The sequence below is a fragment of the Bidens hawaiensis genome, unplaced genomic scaffold, assembly GCF_021521415.1.
Source record: "Bidens hawaiensis isolate Kalapana, Puna unplaced genomic scaffold, B.hawaiensis_p1.1 tig00000055_1, whole genome shotgun sequence".
In the NCBI taxonomy this organism is placed as follows: Eukaryota; Viridiplantae; Streptophyta; class Magnoliopsida; order Asterales; family Asteraceae; genus Bidens; species Bidens hawaiensis.
Window position 1 is genome coordinate 453,170 of NW_027491016.1, and position 13,164 is coordinate 466,333.

The following is a 13,164-nucleotide window of genomic DNA, read 5'->3' on the forward strand; positions in this document are numbered from 1 at the left end:
AATTCAAAACTGCCCTTCTTCAGAGGCTTCAAAGAGTGAGTACTCAATGCTTTTTTGGGTTGTTGTGAAGTAACTTTACTGATGTGATGATGTGGCATGTGAGTCATTTTGCTTTTCAATCAATGAATAATCATGTTTCATTTTAATCAGGATAATGAGACCTTGATCGGGAGGATGAAAAAAAGCGACGCACGTGAAATACAGAGCTTTTATCGACACTACTACTCAAAGTACATCGAAGCTTTGCAGAATGCTGACAAGGCAGACCGGTTAGTGTCTTAAGATGCAAAGTGGTTCTATGCAATGTTCTTGCTGCTTTTTGCATGTTGTCCCCCCCCCCCCCCCCCTTTTTTTTTCTGTCCTTGACTTTTAAATATATATGTTCAGTGCACAGCTTAGCAAAGCGTACCAAACTGCTAATGTTCTTTTTGAGGTTTTAAAGGCTGTTAATCTAACACAATCAGTGGAAGTTGACCAGGAGGTGGGCGCAAAAAATAAATAAATAAATTTCTGCTTGTATTGGAAGAATCTTTCCACATAATTATTATGATTTCACTATTATATTCCTTATGAATTGTTGAATTTAATTGTCAGATTCTGGAAACACATGATGAAGTTGCACAGAAGACAGAGATCTATCTCCCATACAATATACTACCTCTTGATCCTGATAGTGCCAATCAGACCATTATGAGATACCCAGAGGTGTATTGGAACTTCCACCTAATCTTGTTTTTCTGTACATTCCTAGCGTTTTAAAAAGTTGCTTTCTTGGTTTGTAGATTCAAGTTGCTGTTGGTGCACTTCGTTACACAAGGGGCCTTCCATGGCCTAGGGAATACAAGAGGAAAAAACAAGACGACATTTTTGATTGGCTTCAAGTTACGTTTGGGTTTCAGGTAATAAATGCTTTTCATCAACGCTTTTTTTTAATGAAAGTGCGACTATAGAATAACAACATATGCTTTTTCCTTGAAGTTCACATGCTAAGATGTGAATAATGTTAAATTCTTTTTAAATGAAGGAAATTGTGTTTTTACGTCATGACCTTTGATTTAACCTTTACATTTGCAGAAAGATAATATGGCAAATCAAAGAGAGCACCTGATTTTGTTGCTTGCAAATGCTCATAATCGCCAAATTCAAGAATCTTGTCGGCAATCCAAGGTCAGTTACAGATCAACCTCCTATAGAAGCTAAAATAGGCAGTAAATATCTGTGTTTCAAAAGAGCTGTTATATAGTACATTAATAATTTGTTGCAACATGATATTGTGTTTACAACTATAGTAACACAAGCTAAGAACAGGTAAGTTGCAGTCATGAACACCTTTTGGATTGTCTTTGGTTCGTAAGGAATAAACAGAAAGCGTCTTTGGTATATAATGTCTTTCTAGGATGTACATGTTTCCCTAAAATCTTAAACGATTAGGAAGTGAAACTTAATTAAATAACATATCTGGTTTCTAAATTTAAGACCTAAACATAGATAAACCAAAAGTATATAAAATACAGATAACTACAAAAAGGAATAGAGGTATAGAGAAAGGGAGAACAAATAATATGCAAAATTTGATTGAGTATTTTGCTTCTTTCTTTTGCTTATCTTTTTTGTTAGTTGGATGAGCGGGCATTGGATGAAGTGATGAAGAAACTTCTCAAAAACTACAAGAAATGGTGCAAATTTTTGGGCAAGAAAAGTAGTTTTTGGTAAGGCTTCATATGCATCCTAAAAAATCATGGAAAGTAGGAAACTAACATTGGGTGTAGCTTCAGTTAGTTTGTCTATACCGACTGTATAAGTTCATTCTCTGTTGTTAAGGGTTTGCAAACTTCTTTTTCTATTGCAGGCTTCATCTTGTTGTACTAATGTAATTTTTCTAATGTGCTAACACTAGGTTACCACTAGTACAGCCAGAAGTTCAACAACGCAAATTATTGTATACGGGCCTATATCGTCTTATCTGGGGAGAGGCTGCAAACTTGAGATTCATGCCTGAATGCCTTTGCTATATCTATCATCATGTATGCTCCCTGTGCTAAAAGATGTTTTTATATATATATATTTTTCCAACTCAACATTTGCATTCTTGTCAAATTTTCTTTATTTCATATTGGTACATTATACTATTTTAACAAGTAAAGTCCTGCTGCCTTTTTTAGTGCTTATTCTGTTTTTCTACCTTCAAGTGCAACTAAACTTTGTATGTGACCGTTAATCTTACCAACAGAAAACTCTATTTCTATCATTATTTCTCATCTTCATTCCCTTTAAGTGGTTATACATGCATAGACTGATAGCTTTTCCTGGAAATGACACTATTAATGAGATTTACAATTTCACATTTCTTATATTTTCTAGATGGCTTTTGAACTGCATGGTATCTTAGCTGGAAATGTCAGTCCCACGACTGGTGAGGATGTGAAACCAGCATATGGAGGAGATGAGGAAGCTTTCTTGAAGGAAGTGGTTTCTCCTATCTATCAAGTGATAGAAATGGTATCATTCACTCACGTTACCTGTCTCAAATTAATTCAGAATTTGTGTGTTTAGGCCAATTTTTTCTATATGGGAACTGTTCTGCAGGAGAATAAAAGAGGGAAATCAGAACATTCTCAGTGGAGAAATTATGATGATCTAAATGAGTATTTCTGGTATGATTTTTTGTGAGTTAGATGCTTAAATTATATATGTACTGATTTTATTAAGGAATCATGAACATTTCAGGTCGCCAGATTGTTTCCAGATAGGTTGGCCAATGCGTGTTGATGCTGATTTTTTCTGCTGCGAGCCTGTGAAGCTACTGAAGTTTGAGAAAAAAAGGGTAATCTACAGCAGTGATTCCTTATTCATGCATTGAACATATTTATAAATTACGTGTTCAGTTTATTTCTTTATTTGCAAAAAAATGCATCAAAACTAGTTTGTATGTCATTCCAGCACATGGCCATAACTGTTGACGAATCTATTTTTTTTTCCTTTTACTCAGGCTTCTGAGAAAACCTATTCATGTTTTAACAGTTTTTTAAGCTAGTGGTAACCTGAGTAATGTTGGATGACTGATATTCAGGATAATAAACCACCTGGTAAAGATCCATGGGTTGGGAAACTCAACTTTGTTGAGATACGATCATATTGGCACATTTTCAGAAGCTTTGACAGAATGTGGAGTTTCTATATATTGTGCTTGCAGGTGAGTTTTATTGTATTTGGTACCAGTATACTACCACCATTATTGTTCATATATTTGTGTGTGTGTGTATTTGTATATTTACAAATGATCATAGTTGTCATGTCAGCTCACATTGCTCTAAGAGCACCATTAGTAACAATTTGTTTCTTTCTAAGGCTATGATTATTGTTGCTTGGAATGGTGCTGGAAACTGGACCACTATATTTGATTATGATGTTTTTAAGAAAGTACTAAGTGTCTTTATAACAGCTTCGATTTTGAATCTTGGTCAAGGTATGTTGAATTCTTGACTTTAGAAAGTGCTATCTCTATTCCCTGCAAGTGTACTTATTTGTTCTGCAGCTGTTCTCGACATGGCACTGAATTGGAAGGCAAGACAATACATGGCCTTGAATGTCAAGCTAAGATACCTTTTGAATGCTGTATCAGCTGCCACCTGGGTTGTAATATTAATGGTTACTTGCTCACACTCCCTATCATTGTTCATTCTGGCGGTTATTGCCTACTTGTCACCGAACATGTTTGCTGCTGTGTTGTTTCTATTCCCATCCATAAGGCGTTACCTTGGGAGTTCAGACAACAGATTTTTGAATCTCGTGATGTGGTGGTCTGGGGTACAGACATTAGATAACCCTTTCATTCATCTGTTTTTTGAGGTTCACAGCTCCATTATTATTTAAAGAAATACTGAGTTCATAACATATGAAATATACAGCCTCAGCTATATGTTGGGACGGAATTGCGTGAAAGCATATTATCCGTTTTCAAGTAAGATTAATTATTATATCATTTGTTGACTTTTGAGAGCCGCATTGTGACCACTATTGATTTAAAATTTCAGGTACGCAACCTTTTGGACTCTGCTAATTATCACAAAGCTGACATTTAGTTACTATTTAGAGGTAGTGTTTTCACCTGTACTGCAAGACTGCTTAATAGTAATAATGTTTGATACTCTTTCCTCATACTATGCATGTTTCATTATGCTATAATGTATTAGTCCGAATGCCAATTTTTTGGTGCATGTTTTAGTCTTTGCACTGTTTTAGTCTTTACACCTATTTTATAATCATTGACAATTGTAAAACTATCATTGCAGATAAAGCCACTTGTGGGTCCTACAAAAGCTATCATGAATGTTCATATCAATACTTATGCGTGGCATGAGTTCTTTCCTCAAGGTAATAATGATATGAAATGAAATATGAAAAACTCAAAATTCAAGTACGCTTTTGTTTTCTGAAATGGCTTACGGGGTTTTGCAGCAAGGAACAATATTGGTGTGGTGGTTGCGCTTTGGGCTCCAATTATTCTTGTAGGATAACACATCCTCTTTATAGATGAATATTTCATTTGCCTTTATGTTAAGCTTACATTTGTACTGCATACAGGTGTATTTTATGGATACTCAAATCTGGTATGCTATTTTCTCTACATTATTTGGCGGTGTTTATGGGGCGTTTCGTCGTCTCGGAGAGGTTTGTGTTTCTATTTGGAAAAAAAGACGTCTCACCAATATAAGTTATGATCTAAAAATTATGTTCGCTGCAGATTCGAACCCTAGGAATGTTGCGATCCCGTTTTGAGTCGTTACCTGGTGCTTTTAACGGTTGCTTAATTCCACCCGAGAAAAGTGATACAGTGAAAAAGAAAGGACTTAAAGCTACCTTGTCTCGCAACTATGATGCTGTAAGTTTATGATTATAAAATAAATTATTTCATTACATTTTAATTGATGATATTAGTTGTATATTGAGGCTATGCTTTTCATTATTGTTTCAGATCCCCTTGCATGAGGGGAAAGAGGCTGCAAGATTTGCTCAGTTATGGAACAAAATCATCACAAGTTTCCGAGAGGAAGATCTTATCAATAATAGGTAATAACATATATATAGTTTCAGAGAAGCTGAATTCAGCATTTGGCTATCATTTTTATTTAATGAAATGCTTATTGTTCCTACAGGGAAATGAACCTCTTGCTTGTTCCATATTGGGCTGACCGAGAATTAAAGTTAATTCAATGGCCTCCGTTTCTGCTTGCTAGCATGGTATGCTTGTAAATACAGGGTACTATGAGAATTTGTGCTTCTAGAAGCTTATGAATTTATTGTTTTCTAAATTCTTCAATAGATCCCTATTGCATTGGATATGGCTAAAGACAGCAATGGAAAAGATCGTGAGTTGAAAAAGAGGATCGAGAATGACAATTATATGTCTTGTGCTGTTCGTGAATGCTACGCTTCGTTTCGCAATATTATTAAGTTTTTGGTTCGGGGTAGTCGTGAGAGGAAGTAAGTCTACTTCATTTTTGTTTTTGGTCAAATTTCTATCATGAAACAAGGAATCACAAATCGCCTTTTCTTTTTAGGGTTATCAATGATATATTTGAGGTTGTTGACAAACATATTGAAGATGGTGATCTAGTGAGAGATTTCAAAATGAGTGCGCTACCTATCCTCTACGATCATGTTGTCAAGCTTATCAAATACCTGGTATGTATATTATAAGCTTTTAAAAGTCTTTTAAGTGTAAGAATAAGCTAATACAATGCGGCTTGCTATTTTCACAGCTAACAAATAAGCCAGAGGACCGGGATCAAGTTGTAATTCTTTTCCAGGATATGCATGAAGTTGTAACAAGAGACATCATTGAAGACCAGTAAGCAAATATTTCTGTACATTTCTATTTCACTTATATCAATTCTTATCTTTGTATATTGTTTCTTTTTAATAGTTATGATGGGCAAGGAGACGAGGTTGATGAACAAATTCAGTTATTCCAACCTGCGGGAGCAATCTTATTCCCAACTCCAGACACAGAAGCTTGGAAAGAGAAAGTAATTTTAATGAAAAAATTAATAATATTTTTTTTGAGATAAATTATATTACTCATTAAACTCAAAACGATTACAATAAAGTGGCAGGCAAACGGGCAACAAGCTATGCCACAAATTTTGTATATTCTTCTTACATAGTTTCTTTTTTCAGATCAATAGGTTGTACTTATTGCTTACAGTGAAGGAATCTGCTATGGACGTGCCTTCAAATTTGGAAGCCAGAAGACGAATATCATTCTTTTCCAATTCATTATTTATGGACATGCCCTCGGCCCCCAAAGTTCGCAACGTGCTTTCTTTCTCGTAAGTTTTATTAATCTTTTAAATCATTTAGAGCATTATAATATACCTTGTTTTGTTGATAATGTGTTTATTTTGGCAGTGTACTCACCCCGTACTACACGGAGGAGGTTCTCTTTTCATTGCATGATTTAGAAGTCCCAAATGAGGATGGCGTATCAATCCTCTTCTATTTGCAAAAGATTTTCCCAGGTTTGTCATATTCTTTCAGGTGCTTACATGGCACTAGTGTTGTATGCGTATATGTGTGTGTGTGTGTGTGTGTAATAATATAGGATGGCCTCTGTAGTGGACCGCCCAGGCATGAAACCAAATTGGTTCACTGTAACCTGAGTTTCCCGTCTAATTCTAGTCTCTATAAGTCTTTCCCATAACTTCAAAGAAAACGTTATTATGAAAGAAAACGTTATTATCCATGCAAAACTGTTATTATCCTGAGTTTCACAACAAAATAAAAAGAGTGAAATTCAAAGAAAACGTTATTATCCATGCAAAACTGTTGAACAGATAAGAGATTCTTTTTAATTTCGGGTACGTGAAGAATATTAGATAAATTAAACGTTTTGGTAGGAGAATAGAATTTTGAAGAGCTGACATGAAAAATAGGAAGAGGATTACCGTCGCCAACATGAAGGGAGTTGTTACCATGGTAGGTTTCAGAGTTATCCAAACTTGTTAGGTCAGGGGTGACATGGCTGTTGGACCCTGTGTCTGGGCACCATGTTGAGCCTGTTGCTGATCTATTCTCAGAAAAGGCTGCAAAGTTCGCCTAGTTCGCCTGAGGCGAGTCACGAGTGGAAGAACCGGACTGATTGGGACATTGCGCAGGTATGTGACTTATACCACACTGGCCACAGTGACCATAACAGTGTTCTGAGTGGATGCCCAAGCGAATTGTGGGTGGCAGTTTTGTCCACCATAACCACGGGAATCATCACGATTCCTGGTATTTGTACCACGTGAGTTTCCACGTGAATTTCCACAACGGTTGCCACGATAATTGTTTTGGGAGCGATTTGAATAGAACGCTTGAGGCTGAATATTACTTTGAGAAATAAGTGGGCTAAGTTGGTACCCAAGTTGAGCCGCCTGCTGTTGCAAGGATGTTAATAAAGCAGTGGAGGAAGGGCCGGGCTGATTTGTTGGACCTGTTGTAGAAACCATGAAAGCCTGAGGTGTAGGTGGAGCATGACGCTGAATCATGTAATCATGGTCATTAATTAAACCATGCAGTTCATTGAAGGTGACCGGCGGTGAGCGGGCCACTAGGGTTGCTTTCAAACCATTATATTCATCCCGAAGGCTGGAGATAGCTAACATGGTCAGGTCCTTGTCTTTGAATGGTTCGCCAATATTGGCTAGAGCTGTGGCATACTCGTGTGCACGGCTAAGGTAAGAGGCTGGACTTTCATCGCCTTTCATCTCGATTTTTAATAACTGAGTTTTTAAGATATTCCCTGGAGGAGTTGTTTGGTGCGTAAGCACGCTCCAGCGAGAGCCATAATTCCCGAGAGGTTTCGCCTTGAACATGTTGAAAAGATGATTCAGAGATCGTGGAGATGATAACCATGCGTACATGGGCATCATTAGCAATCCAATACAGGTAACTAGGGTTGTCCACAGAAGATGTGTCGGTGGTTGCTGCTGTCTTCTGTGGTGGGCATTTAATTGTACCTTCAACATAGCCGAACAAATTGTTGGTGATTAAGAATGGGTGGATCATTGCTTTCCAAAATCCATTAGTTGGTAGGAGTTAATTTGAAGGCAAATTTATGTGAGTTGTGGGCTGTTTTCTCAGCTGTGGTAAAAGGGGAGAGCATCGCCATTGAGTAAGGTGGCTGCTGTGGTTGTTTTAATCAGAAAAACAAAGGAAGAGGAAGATTGTTTTGTGACGGCAGTAGGGTTAGGGAGGCTGCCAGAAATTTTTAGGGTTAAAGGAATGGCTTTGATACCATAATAATCCACAGAAAATAATACGTATTATTGATTGAATGAATATCAATTACAAGGTCATAATATATAGGACAGAATATTACAATCAAGTACCACCTAGTATTAATAAATGTAAAGTACTATGTAATGTATTGTCTATCAATATATATATAAATTTGTGATTACGTATAGGAATCACAAGTTTACACGTGTAAATAAACAAGTTAGATATATGCATTAACAAATTTACATATGTGTAAAAACTAATTTTCATACTTGTAATAGTAAATATACATATAATAAGTGATAAAACTACACTCAAATAATACTAATGCATATTTTTTTAAAAAAAAGTGGTCGGTTGTTAAGAGTTTATAAATAATTTAGGAGTTTGAAAAGAAGGTCATACTATATATATAATAATAATATAAGATGACCTACAGATCATCATCATCATCATCATCGTACTCAGTATATCCCACCAATAGCAATGCTATGGTAGGGTCTGAGGAGGGTAAGATGTAGACAGCCTTACCTCTATCCCATAGGGATATAGAGGCTGCTTCCGGTGAGACCCCCGGCTCGATAGTAGTTTTGAATCAAGCCTTGGACATAAGACACATAACACTCAATCATCGGGACACCGGCTGATTGGTGCATGTGCCCTTGTCTTTCGGCTATCAACGTCACCACATGATGCCTGATTAACCTTCCGCCACTTTTAACGTTATTTTCACGTGATTAGTAAAATAACGTCAAAATTAGTGCAATTTTACTTTTGCCCACCCAAGGGTTCACACATATATACATTATATGTGCGCACCGCAAGCAGGGCGTTGATATTATATGACCTACAGATGAGTGGCAAAATTTCCTACAGATGAGTGGCAAAATTTCCTTGAGAGACTGGAGTGCTGCGATGAAGATGAACTAAAAGGAAATGATGCATTGGAAGATCAATTACGTCTTTGGGCTTCATATAGAGGACACACACTGACCAAAACTGGTAAATTTTGACTCAAGTTGACTCAGTCAAAGCACCTTGACTAAATTACTAATCTTCTTTAATTTATGCCAGTTAGGGGAATGATGTATTACCGTAAAGCACTGGAACTTCAGGCATTCCTTGATATGGCTAAAGATGAAGGTACATAGCCATCATGATATTATGAAATATGAATGAAGTTTCAAGTTAACATAAACAGTTGATGATTTGGTGTTCTTATTACTTTTGTTATGGGTTTGAGCAGATCTGATGGAAGGTTACAAGGCGATTGAACTGAACAAGGATCAGATGAAGGGTGAAAGGTCATTGTCGGCCCAGTGTCAAGCAATAGCTGATATGAAGTTCACATATGTGGTTTCATGCCAACAATATGGCATTCAAAAGCGGTCCGGTGATCTTCGTGCACAAAACGTTTTAAGGCTAATGACAGAGTACCCGTCTCTTCGTGTTGCTTACATTGATGAGGTGGAGGAGCCTAGCAAAGATGCGATTAAAATGATTAACCATAAAGTTTATTACTCTGTTCTAGTCAAAGCCATGCCAAATTCAAACGCTTATGAGACAGGGCAAAACTTGGATCAGGTAAAAACTTGAATTCGTTTATAATGAAAATGATTCTTTTTGACAATTAAGCTGCTGGTTAAATGGTTTTAGTTTCTCTTGCTCCACTTGCATGATTGAGAAGTTCTTAATATGATTTCGCTACAACTTGATATAGTTAGGGAATATCTTGTCTCAGAATTATTAATTAAATAGAAGGCAATAATGCAATTTTAATTGGTTTGACAACTGATGTGATCTCATTTTGCAGATCATTTATAAGATAAAATTACCTGGACCTGCAATTTTCGGAGAAGGAAAGGCTGAGAATCAGAATCATGCTATCATATTCACACGTGGAGAGGCCTTGCAGACTATAGACATGAACCAGGTATGTTGTTAATTGCTTTTATTTTTAAGGACGTCATTCTGCTTCACTGTAGTCCTTAACTTCAATTAAACATTCACTTGCAGGACAATTACATGGAAGAGGCTTTAAAAATGAGGAACTTGCTTCAGGAATTTCTTAAAAAACATGATGATATGAGGTACCCCACGATATTGGGACTTAGGGAGCATATTTTTACCGGAAGGTATGGCACTAGTCATTAAATATCGTGTTTCTTCTTTTTGTTCATGAAGATCATCATTTAACTTTCTCATTGCAGTGTTTCTTCTCTTGCATGGTTTATGTCTAATCAAGAAACATGCTTTTCAACAATTGGTCAGAGATTACTCGCCAACCTTTTGAAGTAGGATCTAAACCATATTGTTGGTCCCATTTGTTGCATATTGTTAGACTAGTTATGTAATTATCATAATAAAAAAAATACATGTATAATATCATCCTCTATATATAAGTCCACTGTCCATATGTAACTCTACTATTGACCCAACAATATATGTGTATTAATAGTTGATTACACTTGCTGATTCATGTAGGGTCCGTTTTCATTATGGTCATCCAGATGTCTTTGATAGGCTTTTTCATCTTACAAGAGGTGGTGTGAGCAAAGCCTCCAAGATTATCAATCTTAGCCAGGGCATATATGCTGGTATTTTCATACTCGAGTTGTCGAGTTCCTTGTGTTGTGATTATTTTCATGAACTTACCGTTTCTTTACAGGTTTTTAATTCTACATTTCGTGAAGGCAATGCCACACATCATGAATACATACAAGTTGGTAAAGGGAGGGATGTTGGTCTAAATCAAATCTTTCTGAACGAGGCTAAAGTAGCCAATGGAAACGGGGAACAGACACTTAGCCGTGACCTATATAGGCTTGGACACAACTTTGACTTTTTCAGGATGTTATCATGTTACTTCGCTACAATTGGTTTGTACTTTAGTACTGTGATAACTGTATCGACTGTGTACGTGTTTCTCTATGGGCGGCTTTATCTTGTCCTCAGTGGACGTGAACAGGAGCTTAATAACCAACCAGCCATTCGAAGCAATCAATCTCTTCAAGCGGTTTTTGCTTCGCAAGCTTTTGTGCAAATTGGATTATTATTCGCCTTGCCTATGATGATGGAAATTGGTTTAGAAAGAGGTTTTATGACTGCACTAAGTGAATTTATAATTATGCTAATAAATCTTGCACCGATGGTCTTTACATTTTTGCTTGGAACAATGAGTCACTTCTATGGTAGGACATTGCTACATGGAGGGGCCAAGTACAGAGCAACTGGTCGTGGGTTTGTTGTGTTTCATACAGAGTTTGCTGATAACTACCGTCTTTACTCACGGAGTCATTTCGTGAAGGGAATTGAACTTGTGAATCTGCTTATCGTTTACCAAATATTTGGTGAATCATATAAAGGAGCAGTTTCACACACCTTGCTCATTGTCTCTATGTGGTTTATGGCCATTACGTGGCTATTTGCTCCGTTTGTCTTCAATCCTTCAGGTTTTGAGTGGCAAAAGATTGTTGACGATTGGTCTGATTGGAATAAGTGGATTAGCAACCGGGGTGGTATTGGAGTCCCCCCTGAGCATAGTTGGGAATCATGGTGGGAGGAGGAACAAGAACACCTACGTTACTCTGGAAAGCGCGGTCTCGTACTAGAGATACTGTTAGCATCACGTTTTCTCATTTATCATTATTGGCTTGTTTATCATTTAAATATGACAACAAAGCATGAGATGAGTGTCATGGTATGTGCTTTGCTCTTTTCCCTTACATATCGCATTCCGTGAGTTGTGACATAGAAACAATGTTGCTAATATTTGTTGATGACAGGTATACGGCATATCATTTGGCATTTTCGTGGTGGTAAAGGTAAGGAGATTAGGAACTTTTTGTCATATTTTTATTTTAAGTTATAACTTATAAGCTGTAATGATCAAGAACTCTATATATTTGGTTTCTCATCTTACAGGTTTTATGGTTTGTGCGGATGAGATGCAGTGAAGATTTTCAACTCCTTTTCGGGCTGATTAAAGGGGCCATTATGCTTGTCACTATTTTCATGATCCTGAAGGCACTGTCCCAGATGACACTGCAAGACATATCTGTGTGTTTTCTTGCCTTTATCCCAGCTGGCTGGGGTTTAATATTGGTCAGTAAAACATTTTTTTCTTACCTATATTACTATATACCTAGTTACTATTGCGTCGAGCCCTACCTATGTGCAGTTCAGTTATGCCCTTTGTATTTCTTAATTTTCAGATTGCACAAGCATGCAAACCGGTAGTGCAGATGGCTGGATTATGGGGATCGGTGAGGACAGTTGCTCGTGGGTATGAAATAGTGATGGGCCTACTTGTGTTCACCCCGGTTGCATTTTTTGCACGATTTCCTTTTGTTTCCGAATTCCAGATGCATATGTTGTTTGGCCAATATTACAACCGGGGTTTTGAAATATCTAGAATTCTTAATGGGCATAGGAAAGGCTCATCAAGAAGGGACGACTAATCTAGAGAAAGCATCATATGTTGTGTTTCTGAGTGAAAATTTCGCATTGTAAAAAAAATCGTAACCACCAAAGAAACATCATTGTTGTCATTTTAGTGTGCGTATCGTATATTCATTCTGAAACATTTGAATAACATGGTTACAACCTCTATGTTAAAAGTGATTATCTTTAGGGGGTTTAATCACTTATTCTTGTTATATTTAGGTGTTAAAAATATTAGTGTTTAAGCTTTATGCTAGAATATCAGGCCTGTTTCTTGGTTCTTGTTTTCTATATGTGAAATATTAAAAAAAAATGGTTGCTTAAAAGGTGAAAATTGATTCATAAAGTTAAAAATTAGCAATGCAAGTCCACTCTCCGCTTGCAGTTGACCGCGCTCCTGTCGTCAGGGTGCATCAATAGATACAAAAAAGGGCATTAAGTGGTGGTGAAATCAGG

At 36.8% G+C, this 13,164-nt stretch overlaps 1 pseudogene across 1 annotated transcript; it reads left to right on the forward strand.

Moving 5' to 3' along the window:
* Positions 1 to 113: 113 nt before the first annotated feature.
* Positions 114 to 12,725, forward strand: LOC143547670 (callose synthase 3-like; annotated as a pseudogene). The gene is made up of 35 exons (XR_013137819.1): positions 114 to 269; positions 388 to 481; positions 595 to 705; positions 783 to 899; positions 1,075 to 1,167; positions 1,618 to 1,709; positions 1,898 to 2,024; positions 2,362 to 2,499; positions 2,587 to 2,654; positions 2,728 to 2,824; positions 3,071 to 3,193; positions 3,349 to 3,466; positions 3,536 to 3,807; positions 3,909 to 3,961; positions 4,035 to 4,095; positions 4,293 to 4,374; positions 4,459 to 4,508; positions 4,585 to 4,671; positions 4,745 to 4,882; positions 4,976 to 5,070; positions 5,157 to 5,484; positions 5,562 to 5,685; positions 5,763 to 6,029; positions 6,181 to 6,332; positions 6,412 to 6,521; positions 9,142 to 9,267; positions 9,340 to 9,408; positions 9,512 to 9,849; positions 10,079 to 10,198; positions 10,282 to 10,400; positions 10,476 to 10,559; positions 10,750 to 11,965; positions 12,051 to 12,089; positions 12,190 to 12,369; positions 12,480 to 12,725. The product of XR_013137819.1 is annotated as a callose synthase 3-like (transcript).
* Positions 12,726 to 13,164: the final 439 nt, after the last annotated feature.